This window comes from Sciurus carolinensis, unplaced genomic scaffold (genome assembly GCF_902686445.1).
Source record: "Sciurus carolinensis unplaced genomic scaffold, mSciCar1.2, whole genome shotgun sequence".
Taxonomy (NCBI): domain Eukaryota; kingdom Metazoa; phylum Chordata; class Mammalia; order Rodentia; family Sciuridae; genus Sciurus; species Sciurus carolinensis.
The window spans coordinates 467,937-480,826 of NW_025920137.1; the positions used below are offsets into that span (position 1 = coordinate 467,937).

The 12,890-nt window shown below is 35.5% G+C and overlaps 1 pseudogene; it reads left to right on the forward strand.

The window, feature by feature from the left end:
* The first annotated feature begins 1,083 nt into the window (after positions 1–1,083).
* Positions 1,084–12,890, forward strand: part of LOC124974194 (zinc finger protein 639-like) — a 29,837-nt pseudogene continuing 18,030 nt past the window's right edge.

Sequence of the window (12,890 nt, forward strand, 5' to 3'; positions counted from 1 at the left end):
AATTTCAAATGTCGGTGTATTTTTGTTATTTGTTCTGATTAGCTGTACCTGACAGTAGAATGCACTTGGACACATCACACCAAAATGGAGTATACCTTCTCATTGTCCTGATCATCTGGAATGTAGAATTACACCTGTCATGCAATCACATGTGCCCTTAGAGTAATGATGTCCAGTTCCTTCTACCATCCTTCCTGCCCCCATTCCCTCTCTTCTCATTTCACTACCCTCAGTGAAATGCAAAGAATCTCTGTTGTTCCCTAGCCTCCCCCTTTATTGTGAATTAGCATCTGCATTGGACCTTTGGTTCTCTGGCATTGGCTTATTTGGTTTAATATGATATTCTCCAGCTCTATCCATTTACTGACCTGCAAATGCCACAATTTAATTCTTTTTAAAGCTGAGTAATATTCCATTGTGTCTATATACCATCTTTTTTTTTTTCCATTCACCTATAGAAGGGGCCCTTGGTCTGTTCTGTACTTTAGGTCTTGTGAGGTGAGCTGCTCTAAACATCCCTGTATCCCTGTGGCTGTATCCCTGGAGGATGTGGACTTGAAGTCCTGTGTGTCTAAAACAGGAATGGGTTAGCTGGGTGAAATGGTGCTTCCATTCCATGTTTTCTGAGGAGTCTCCATAGTGCTTTCCCTAAGGGTTTCACCAATCTGCAGTCCCACCAGTCATGCAGGACTGTACCTTTGACCACACATCCTCACCCCGGCTGCAGAGTTCACTTCTGAATGAATAAATCTTTTCTATATAAATATGTCAATAAAATCGTACTATTATTGTTTTGGATTGTCCAATCAGAGTCGCATACTTGCATTCTTGGGGTGGGTCCAGGCCTCAAGCCCTGCCCTGCACACTCCCAGAGGTCCTTTGCCACTGCCCAGTGGTGGGCCAAGGAAGGCTCTCCCAAGAGGAGGATGCAACGACTGCAATAGCAGCAGGATGGTGGTCTCCACTTGTGGGAGCCCAGAGCCCAAGGGCAGCTTGTTCTCCAGGCCTAATCATGTCCCGTGAGGTGAAGCCGCCACCAAGGACTTGGTGAGATGAAGAGAGTGACTGCAGCTGCCTGCCGGGATGCTCAGCCAGCTGGAGCCTGAGGAGCCTGAAGAGCCTGCGGAGCCTGCGGAGCCTGCGGAGCCCATGCAGGGCAACAGTGTCTCCAATCCTGTAATAGAATCCAAACCTCCACATGCCTGGCCATGACCTATCACTGAGCCACACCCAAGTGCACAGCAACACTGTCTGCACTCCTGGGATGGAACTAAGTCCTCCACATGCCTGGCATGCCTTACCACTGAGCCACACCCAGCCTAAGGAAACAGTGTCCCCACTCCTGCAATGGAAACAGGCCTCCACATGCCTGGCCATGCCCACAGGGAGCCGCACCCCAGCCCAGGGCAACAGCGTTCCCAGTCCTGTGATAGAACTCAGGCCTGCAAAGCCTGGCCATGCCCTACAACTGAGTCACAACCAGCCCAGGGCAACAGTGTCCCCAGCACTGTGTTGGAACCCAGGCCTCCACACACCTGGCCACTGACCTGCCCTAAGTCACACCATGCACAGGGCAAGAGTGTCCCCAGTCCTGGGAGGGAACCCAGGCCTCCACATGCTTGGCCGTGGCCTACCACTAAGCCACATCCAGCCCAGGGCAACAGTTTTGCCAGTCCTGGAATGGAACCCAGGTCTGCAAACACCAGACCATGCCCTACCACTGAGTCATACCCAGCCCACAGCAACAGTGTCCCTAGTACTGGGACAAAAACAGGCCTCCACATGCCTGGTCATGCTCTAACACTGAGCCACACCCAAAACCTGGGCAACAGTGTCCCAGTCCTGGGATAGAACCTAGGCCTCCACATCCCTGGACATGCTGTACCACCAAGCCACACCCCAGCCCAGGACAACGGTGTCCCTATTCCTGGGATGGATCAGAGCTATGCAAATGCCTGGCCATGCCCTACAACTGAGACACACCCCAGTCCGCCCCACCCCAGCCCAGGGCACTACACATGGAATGATTAAGAATGTGGACCAAGAAGCTAGAGAATGAGAGAAAATCTTTGCTAGCTGCTCTTCTGACAAAACATTAATATCAACAATACAAAGAAAGCTGAAAAAACATGACAGCCCCCCAAAAAATAATGGCATGAATCAATGGCCAAATGAATTAAATAGAAGCTTCTCAAGAGGAGAAGTGCAAATGGTCAATAAACATGTGAAGAAAAGTTCACCTCCTTGGACACAGGGGAAATGCAAATCAATACTACCCTCAGATTTCATCTCACACCAGTCAGAATACAAGTCATCAAGAGAACCAACAATAACTAATGCTATATGTCATGTGGCTCAAAGGAGCACTTTTACACTCTTGGTGGGATTGCACATTAGCATGACCTTTATGGAAAGCAGTATGGAGGTTCCTTAAGAGACCAGGCATGGAACCACCATAGGACCCCACTATATATCACTCACTGGTATTGATCTGAAAGAACAGTCATTGTACTATGGGGTTACACTCATAGCCAACTTCAATGAAGCGGATTCACAAAAGGCAAACAGGGAACAAGCCTACATGTCCATAAACTAGTGAACGGTTGGGGCTGTGGTTTTGGCTTAGTGGTAGAGTGCTTGTCTATCACTTCTGAAGACTGGGTAAGATTCTCAGCACCACATAAAAATAAATAAAGGGATTTGTGCAAAATGTTGGACTAATATATATATATATATATATATATATATATATATATATATGAGTATACATATAAAATATGTATAGTATATATATTTGTATACATAATAGTATGTATGTAGTATATATAAAATTGGAATAGTGGAATTATATATATATAATTGGAATATATAATGTTCAATAGTAGTGACTAAGAGGTCCAAGTGTTTGATTTTATAATACCTATCACAGTTTTAATAGAAAGAAAAACCTTCTACAAATTTAAATCTGTTGATGAGCTTAGAGTACTGAAAAATGTCCTAATTTTGATGGGCTCAATTGTTTCATTTCCTGGGCTCTTTCTGCAATTTGAATTTTAATAAATGGAAAAATTTGTCCAAATTCATAAGAAGCATTTTATCTTTATTTGAAACATATTGCTAAATATTAATTTCAATAATCATGTTTCAAATTAGAAGATTTCTTTTTGAAGTATTAAGTCTTTCATATAAAAAAGAGATGACTACATGAAAATTTGGGGATGATTCTCTGGTTAAACCATTGAAATATTATAAAACCATTATAGATAGTACAAAATTTAACTCACTATTAAGATTATAGCCAAAAATGAACAGTAAGAGTTATTCATTCTGATATTTCTTATTTAAACTAAGTACTCTGGTTAACCATTTTATTGACTTTCACACAATTTACTCATGTTCAGTTACTAACTTTAGTATGTTACTCTCTCTAACATAAGCTGTAATTTAAAACATTTAAATTGAAAGCAAATTGATATAACAGAGAGTTAGTATCTTCCTAAGTTAAATGCTTTCCTAAAATCATCATTGCACTGTTCTTTACATTTTCTTTCTCCTGTTTATTGTGTGTTCTAGCATCTGTATTTAATTGTCAGTCATCCATTTCATTCTTTATCAACTATGAGTTTAAAGAACACTGTCCACTATACCAGATGAAGTAGTGAAGATGTAGTAGTCTTTGTTAACTGATGTTCTTTGTCTTTTCTACTTACCCAGTTTTGGCTACCTCTGACCCGTCTGTTCCACACAGTAAACTGTGATCAAGGCTAATGCTGGACTTCCCTAGCAGTTGACTATTTGGGAGACAATATCCACTTGTTTTGGCAGGGAGAATACCAGGGATTGAACTCAGGGGCACTCAACCACTAAGCCACATACCCAGTACTATTTTGTATTTTACTTAGAGACAGTGAGTTGCTTAGTGCCTTGCTAAGTTGCTGAGGCTGGCTTTGAACTTGAGATCTTCCTGCCTCAACCTCCCAAGCCACTGGGATTACAGGTGTGCACCCCTGCTCCCAGAAATAATATCCACTTTGAATGGAATAGTGCAGACTCAGGGGTATATTTTACAAATCATGTTCTATAAGCACAAAAGGATCTAATAAACTGGGCACGTTGCTATCATTATTTTGTGTTAAATTTTTAAAATAAAGTTAAATATCTGCAATAATTTTAAATTTTACTTTTGAATATAATAATTACCATCACACATGTAATTATTTATAATATAAAAAATAATCTCTACAGTTATCACAATAGGATATTCAAAAATCTTCAAGTAAGTATTCTGTAAATCAGTTTTCTTGTTATTACTGACTACACAAGTTAATTCTCTTTGTGTCAGATCTTAATGTCAGAGGTTGGAAATGTTTCTTAAACATGGTAGTAACAATTAGTCAAATTCATGTGGAATTTAGAAAAAAGAAACAATTTTAATAAGATGCCATTATTTCTTCACTTTTATAGGAGGTGCCTCTGCTGATACAATGTGTGTGGACTCTTTCAAACAAAGGACTTTTCTCATCCTAATGTGCCTTTGAATAAGACCACTGTGCTGAAAGATTCCTATAAAAACAGATAAGTGTCATTGCTCTCCTATTTTATTGAAAAAAACCAACACTTCATTGATAACTTTAGGGACATAATGACAGAATCACAGCAATTACTATGTCATTATTCCATAACTTATTAAAAATGGAGTGAATGTTAAAGCACTTAAATAGTGTACATTTAACAAGTATTTTTGGTAGGAAAAAGATATCAAATACTGTTATTAATATAAAGTGTTATAATTCATTATGAGACAACTATAGTACATATCCATTATTCAAAATTTAATAGATAATCCAAAATACAATTTGATGTAAAACATCAAGATATTAGTGTTAGATTATTTTCCATATCATGTAGTATGGACATGATATAATAATAATAATAATAATAATAATAATAATAGTAATTTAGAAATAACCGAATACTCTAATAATTAATTAGCATAAAATTTTAATAGTATTAAAGATAAGCAATATTTAGAATTTCAGACAAAAACCTTACTGTGCTTTTTGTCAAGAAATTTGAATATGGGGCTGGGGTTGTGGCTCAGTGGCGGGACACTCACGTAGCGCACATGACGCCCTGGGTTCAATCCTTAGCACCACATAAAAATAAAAATAAAGGTATTGTCCACCTACAACAAAAAATACAAGAAAAAAAGAAATGTGAATATGACTCATAAAGGTACCTAAAGTCTCTACCTAAAAAAGGGGTAAAATCTTGTGTTTGCCTGAAGCAGTGAACTTATTTCTTATAGCTTACATTTTTTATAGAAATAATATTTTAGTCATATGGGTAAATACATCTTGCTTTGTATCATAATGTCTTCCAGACACATTTAATCTTATGTACTTTAGAAGTATTATTCTTGCAGGTGAGTCTATTTCCTACACTTCAAAAAAAATTAATATTTTTGTTTGATTTTGTGTGTCTACCCAGTATGTTCTTTAAATGGTTCTTTCTCATTCTAGGTTATAAATTAAAGTTTGTTAATGTGAACAGCTAGAGGAAGCACAACTCAACACTTCTTTAAGGATTTTATTTTTCATTCAGGAGTCCAACCTGAATGGCATGTGTTAGCATCTCTTCAGGGATTGAGAAGCTTGAAGCTTGGATCCAAAGACAGATGAACATTTGTACCACAACACAGTTACCTTGTTTTATTATGTGTAGAGCTCTGTCACTGCCATGTTACATACCAGTGACATGAACTCTGTGAAACAGTCTGAAAAGATACTACATGTCTGTGTCTCTTGATAGAATTGTCCCAGTGACAGGTCAGCTTAATGTCCCAGAGTGAGAAATTAAAAAGCACCGGCAAGTCTGAGATATGACGTGAGCTCCCTCCTGTCATGGTCAAGGAGCTATACTTGGTGGTGATATGTGATTACTAAACTGGTATTTATTAACTTGGTTATCTTTTCTTTTGCAGAAGAAAATGATTTTTTCTAGGGATAACAAAGGAATCTAAAATCTCATATAAATAATCAATAAGTTTTCATAACAAATTTCTTAATACAGGGGCTGGAGTTGTGGCTCAGTGGTAGAGGGCTTGCCTGGCATGTCTGAGGTCGTGAGTTTCATCCTCAGTAATGTATATAAATAAATAAATAAAGGTTCATTGTCAACTAAAAAAATATTTAAAAAATTATTTTAAAAACTTTTTAATACATAGCTCTTATTCCACTTAAAATATATTTGTATATTTTTAATATTAAAAAAGTTGTATCACTTTAAAAACATTAAATTTTTAGTTTACTTGTCAATGTTTATATAGATTCAAAATATGTATATGTGTTCACAAAAACTATTGTTTTGAATCACATTATTATGACATTTAGGATGGCTGCAACCAAAGTTGTTTCTGAAATGCCTTAAAAGTTTTTGGTTTGGAATTTGTTAATACATAAATCTTTAGAAAATGTTTAGGAAGATCCATGTGTATGTATCACAAATAAGTTTTGTAAGCCTTCTAAGAATGATTTTGTAGTTCTTTAAGTTTTTGATTTTCATATTGATTTTCAAAACATTTAATTTTTGTAATTTTCTTATTATAAATTTCAAAAGCTGTATCTCATAAATGAAATCTTGTTTATGAGCTACTCTCATAAATGCATTATTTGTAGTTCTTTAAATTTTGGGTAGATAAAAATGAAAAGTAGTTAGAGTTTGATTTTTTTTAATTGGCTTTAAAAATTCCACTTTTTTATGGTATCTTGTGCTTTAGTTATCAGGGTTTTATAAATGTGTAAGCTTTACTGAGATAAATATGTAACTGAAAGAAAACCATATCAATATTTTGAAAGTGAACAAAATATAAAACATACACACAACTCACATAATACCATACATAACAATGAAGTAAATATGTATAACTCAACAGTCACATACCATTTATTAATAAGATCATTTAAAATTCTTAAGCATTCTAATTAAAAAGCATAACTAAGAGAAAAATGTAAACAAAATCCAGATTGCAATCTATATTGCATAGATGAGCTATTTCTGGAATGTACTGATTAGTTTTCACAAATATCAATGATTTTATTGAAACTACAGATTTTGTAGTTTGCTGAATTAAATAAAAATTCCAGAAGAGGGAGATGTTTACTCTCAAATGGAAAATACTTTTTCTCAGTGTGCATGAATTGGATCCTATGAAATAATATATAATGACTTTCTAGATCATCTTTAATATATGGAAGATATAGATGCTAAATCCACATTGAAATTTAAATTCCATCTTACTCCATGATTTCCTGTTAATATTTTTCCTATTTGTATGCAAGTTTTCATATGAATTGATTTTCTTAATTTAAATCAGTTCTCTAAAGTACTTCCTTAAGTATTTAAAGTACAAAAATTAAATTTTCTCATGCTAAATAGAAATTTTATTCAATATTTAAACACATTTGTCAAGATAAATTCATTTACCAATTATGAGTAAATGATGTTTCCTTTGTTAAAATTATAAAAGAATAATATGAAAGAAATTATATTACTGTCAAACATTTTTTTAATTAACCACATATCATTTCTAAATATGCTGTGTATATAAAGGCATTTCATTGGGTTCCTTTATTTTCTAAAGAAGTTCTACTTTTTCATAAATAAAGTCAATGAATAATTTTTCCCTTGTCTTTTCTGATAGGAAGGAAGAAGTGATGATAAATATAGTACTGCATATTGATATATTTGGTTGTGAGTATATTATCACAGCAAAGCACTTTTATGGTTTACTCAGGTGACTATCCCATGAGTTGGCCATCTGAATCTTGCAGAGAAAACAACCATAGACGAGATACTTTGCTTTCTTTTTCCTCCTGCAGCGATCTTGTTATTGTTGTTGTTCTTTTTAGTTATACATGACAGTAGAAACCATTTTGATATATGTATACAAACATGGAAAGTATCCTATTCTAATCAAGATTCCAGTCTTGTGGATGTACACATTGTTGAGATTGACTGTGGTGTATTCATATATGTGCAAAGGAAATGTATGTCATATTCGAGAAATTACTTTCAGTCCTGTTTTCCAATGTTTTTCCTCAAGTATTAAGTAGAATATATGTGAAAAATCAATTCTAATTTACATATAATTTGCTTTATTGCATTCCTTTTTATTTCCCTTAAGTACTGTGGACATTGTCATATATGTTGGGAACTGCATATAAATTATGGGTTTGCTTAAGTCATTGAGGCAGGGAACCTGCTTTTCTGGGAAGTCCTGGGTGAAATTCCCCACTTGGACAAAGCCCAGATCATGCTGGTGCCCTGCCTTAGTTCACAGTCCTAGGATCAAACACAGCCACCCAGAGATGGGGTTAACTGCCAAGCACCAAACAACTTGTTTACCTCAAGATCCCTGCCACACTGAAACCTTTGAACTACTTCCCCTTAAATAAGGGATTGGGGCTTTGTTCGATTGTTCAGTTCCAGTTTCTCTCAGGCTAGAAGACCCATCAGGTGTTCCCCTTTAAATCTAATTTCTCGCTTTTTGTTTTATTCTTACAGATTATTTCAGACTTTTTATTTTCCTAGAAGTCTCATACCTCAAAGCAGGAATCTGATCTACTGGGGTGCTGGTAACCTCAGTATATAAATTATTTTATTTATTGCTTTATTCAATGAATATTTATTTATTTTAATTTTATTTTTTTCTTTTTACTTATACATGACAGTAGAGTATAATTTGACTTATATATACAAACATGTAGTACATCTTATTCTAATTAGGATCCCAGCCTTGTGGTTGTACAGGTTGTAGAATTCACAGTGGAGTATTCGTATATGCACATAGGAAAGTTATTTCAAAATCATTCCATTGTCTTTTCTATTTCCTCCCTTCCCTTCGTTCTCCTTTGTGTAGTCTACTAAACTTCTATTTCCCTCCACTCCCTTTATTGTGTGCTAGCATCCACATATAAAAGAGAACATTTGACTTTTGGCTTTGGGGGATTGGCTTATTTCACATAGCATAATAGTCTCCAAATCCATTCATTTTCTGGCAAATGTCATAAAGTCATTCTTTTTATGACCAAGTAATATTCCATTGTGTGTATATACCTCACTTTTCCACTCATCTGTCATAGGGCATGTAGGTTGTTTTTAAGCTTAGCTATTATGAATTGAGCTGCTATAAACATTAATGTGACTGCATCACAGTTGAGAGTCATATATAAATTATGGATTTGTTTGAGCCATTAAGGCAGGGAAGCTGCTTTTCTGGGCATTCCTGGGTGAAATTCCCTGGTTCAAGAAAGCCCAGATCATGCTGGCACTCTGCCCTAGCTTACAGCCCTAGGATCAAACACAGCCACCCAGAGATGGGTGTAACCTGCCAAGGACCAAACAACCTGTTGACAGCAAGATCCCTGCCACACTGAAACCTTATCCCACTGAAATGCTGTGATGTACTTCCCCTTAAATAAAGAATTGGGGGATTTTTCAGTTGTTCAGTTCCAGTTCCTATCAGGACTGGGAGACCCATCTGGCACCCACCTTTTAAAATCTAATTTCTGACTGTGTCTTTATTTCTTACTGCTTATTTCAGAGATTTATTTTTCTAGGTGGCTCACACCTCCTAGTAGGAATCTGCCCTACTGGGATACTGGTTACCATGGCATGTCACTGTGATGTGCTGTCTTGAAGTACTTTGAGCATATACTGAAGAGAGGGATAAATTATTACAAAGAATAAGTGGGTACCTAACTGCAATGAATTTCAAGATATTTGCATCACCTTTTTCCTTTACTATTGCATAACTTTTGAACTCTGGAGAAATTATGGCTAAAATCTCAATATCAAAACAGTTGAAAACCAGTTAAAAACTATTTGGGGGAAAATATAAAAATTTAACTAATGGAAAACCTAAACTTGGTCTTGAAAAAGCATTTAAGCTCTGAATTGTTATCAACAACACAGAAACTCTGCCACCTGCACCAACTTTAGTCCTAATTGTTTTCTTGCATATTCTTTTTGGTGAATGAAAATATGATACTAATTTAGATATGATCAATCATTTTCCTAAAAGTATATCCACAGGGTGTGAATTATGTGAATAACATCATTCATAAACTAGTTAAGCAGTGGACTTCTGAATCAGGCAGATTTTATAAAATTCAAGATTAAGGGATAGTTGTAAATGTCTCCATTTTTTAATGCCCTTCTTTGTATTTTCATTTCATAATCGTCATGGCAATGTGACAATATGTATAATCAGAAAATGAGATATCACACTCCATTTATGTATGATCTATCAAAATGTATAAATGCATTCTACAGTCATGTACATATTAGAATAAAAAACATTTAAAAACATGACAATGTGTCTTCTTTATCCCCTTCATCTTCAACCTTCTTCATTGTTTTCTTTGTGTCATTCACTTCTCCTAATTAGTTGTTACCTCTCCAAAGGAAAGGTTCAGATGCCTCTTTCTTTTCCATTGTGTACTAAAGTACCTTCTGTGATAATCAAAGAATACTATTGCAGTGCCCATTTTATATCTGCATTTATTGAGAATATGCATTAAAAGACAATGAGAGTTGCTATAAACACTGATGTGGCCACATCCCTATTGTATACTGGTTTTGAGTCCTTTGGGGTAAAGGGAGGAGAGGGATAACCGGGTCAAAAGGTTACAGGAATGGTGTGAACCTACATCATGTACAACCATAGAAACAAAAAGTTGTACCCCATTTGTGTACTATGAATCAAAATGCAATCTGTAAAAATAAAAAAATTTAAATATTATAAAAAAGAGAATGAGAAAAGAATACAAGATGAAATTATCATGGTTCTCAAAAAATTTTTTCAAGGATTTTTGAAAAAAAACTTGAAACACTTTAGCCTGACAGTCATCCATTGTTTCACCTGGTCATTAGCTCTTACCCCTTACTGCTCACTCTAATAACCCAACATCCACAATACCTAAGATACAACCTTCCTTATCATGCCCTGCAGGTCTCACACACTGACATATCATGTTATCTCTGTCATTTTGTTTGCTATATGAAACTAACACCAAGGATTTCCTGAGGAAATAAAGTCCTCCTATAATACATGTCTTCTGTCTCATCCTGTTGGAAGCTTCTAGTTTGTTTTTCCATCCATGTTCATTTCCATGTGGATGTTTTATATTCCATTCTACTTCGTGTTACTCCATAATACATTCATTGCATTCAAACATGTTTTTCCAATCAGTTGTCAGTTCCCAAGGCCTATTCCTCTTCTTTGCATTGCACTTTTGAAATTCCACATAGTATTTCTCAAATAGTATTTTCTGAGTTTGTGTTAATTTCTTTGCTTCTCATATTCTCCCAACTAAATATAGGTATCCACATGACACTTTATTTCAAACTACATTGGTTTTTCAGGTCTGTGCTCCAATGTCCATCTGTCATTGAACATTTCAACTTAGTATTCTGTCTTTATTGTTCTTTCTGTACTACATTTTTAGATATAATTATTTTACTTTCAAATTCTTAAATATTATCTTCCATTTCCTGGAGGCACATGTTGTCCTTATGATGGAACTTACAATTCTTTAAATCGGAAACATGATATTATGTTTCCTATGAATCTCTAATGATTTATAGTCCAAATAGGTAAATAATATGTGCTCTATAAATACCAAAGGATTTATTAACATGGTCATAGAAAATGAATAGATTTTAAGATATGAAAACTGTATCATAATAATTTTTTGATGCCTTTACTAATTCAGGAACAAAATGGTGCATTTTTTAAAAGTTTTAAATGTTAAGAGACAAAAACTTGTGCCTTTGAACATAAGTGATAGAGACCTGACTGATAAATATAATGATGAATCATTTGATATTCTTTTCAATTTCTTTCTTCAGAACTCTTAATAAGATTCATGTGCCATTAATTATCAACAAAGCACCGGACATAGTTTGTGGGTGGGTCTTAGAGGAAACATAAAAAAGATCAGAATAAATAGTAACATTGACCCTCTAGTAAAGTTTTCATTTAGTGTAGCTATCTAGAATTTTTTATCAAGACAGATAAGAAAAGGAGGGCAATACTATAGTTCTCTCCATACCTGTATGAAGGTAAGGTATTTCCTAGTACTACCCAGAGTCTTTTCTTCCAGTGTATTTTCATGAAACAGCTACTGTTTGGCAGTGGGATTGAAGCTTAGAGACTACTGCAGGCTTTTCCCCACAGTAGCCTTTCATTCCAAGCAGAGCTGTCAGCAGTGTGAGGTGAGATAACAGCCCCATGCTGAAAAGCTTCCTCATTGCTAGAGAGCTCTCAGGATGTGGATCCTTTGAAGGCTGTCAAAGCAGGGTGAATTTCTAAAGAGATTTTTACAATATAAGACTGGGCATTTTTTTCAAAAATAGATATGTGCTCCTTTTGTAAATTTATACCATCATTTTATGCAAAAATACTTCATGAGGAATATAATCTAAATTATACTGCTTAGAAATGAAAATACACCTTATATAACAGCATGTGTATTACATAGGTTTAAACGGCAAATGGATTAATTGTGGGAAAACTTCTTCAAGGTAAACAAAACCAAAGTTGTGGGTAAAACAACCCATTAGGATTTACCAGCTTGTGCCCATAACCCTCTACCTCTAGGGAGCAGGTGTTCTGAAACCAAGGTTACTAACCAAAAAAATTTCTTAGCTAGCAAGGAATTCCCCTTTGAACTGCGTGTCATCATACAACTGGGCAGTTCTCTCATAACTTTTGCACTGAGAAATTCCAAGAGAGGCGCCAGCCTCTGTCTCTGGACAGTTCAAAGGCTATGATTCATTCACCACTCCTGACATGTATACTTGTATATATTTGTGTAGCTATACTT